Here is a 1,020-nt window from a genome sequence, read left to right as displayed (position 1 = left end):
AATAACTATACCACTTCCTATTTTTTTTTATAACTCATTGCCATTCACTTTTTAATTTATACTGAAAGCCTGTAATAGATAATATTGTTTAATAATGTAATAAATTATTCTAAATTATAGACATTTTAAAAAATAGCTAGTGAGCATTTAAGTTGGTATCTACTCTTCTTATTTATTTAGATAATTTCATGTGTAATTCAATTGATTTTAAACAATGAAAGAGTTGGATAAATTATCTTGTATGAAAATTGAAGATAAGGAAAGCTTTTATTGTCTCCTATAAATAAAAAACTATAGGGAGCTTTACTTAATTATTTTCTACCCTCACAAACTTTATTGTTTTCTTATTTCTCTATAACTTGCTAAGTTGTTAAGATAGATTGATCATTTTGAATTATTCTCTTGAATTTCAATCTGTTCTTTTATTTTTTTGATTTAATGAATTATATAATTATTTAGTTTTTTCATTCTTCATGCTTTTCTTAAGAGTCATAAACGTAAGAATTGATTTATGTTTTTAATTGATGAATGAGCAGGGGCTAATTTTTTTTGTTATGGAAGTAAAAATAGTGATATATCTTAACATTATAATTTTTTGTATTTTTTAAAATTGTGAAAAGTATATAAATCGGAGGGTCCGATTTTCTATACCTGAAATTTTTTTATTTTTTAACACAAATCGGATGGTCTGATTTGTGTAAACACAAATCGAACGATCCGATTTCTGTACCTCTACAAATCGGACGGTCTGATTTTTGTACTTCTAATAAATCGGACAGTCCTATTTCTACTTCTCTAATTAAACGGTTTCACATTTGAGAATAATACCCTAACAATCTATATTTTAAAAAATGTGAATGCTACCCAACCCCCTCTAAAATAACATGTAAGTTACCCTTCATTATGTGTGTCACATTGTAATTGGTCCTTATCTTAACCATAGTTGGGTTATTTTATAATTTAGGATAAAGTATATTTTTTCTCCCTGAAGTTTATTAAAAGTTTCAAAAATACCCCTAA

Source organism: Arachis ipaensis, chromosome B05, assembly GCF_000816755.2.
Source record: "Arachis ipaensis cultivar K30076 chromosome B05, Araip1.1, whole genome shotgun sequence".
In the NCBI taxonomy this organism is placed as follows: Eukaryota; Viridiplantae; Streptophyta; class Magnoliopsida; order Fabales; family Fabaceae; genus Arachis; species Arachis ipaensis.
This window is presented reverse-complemented; position numbering follows the sequence as displayed.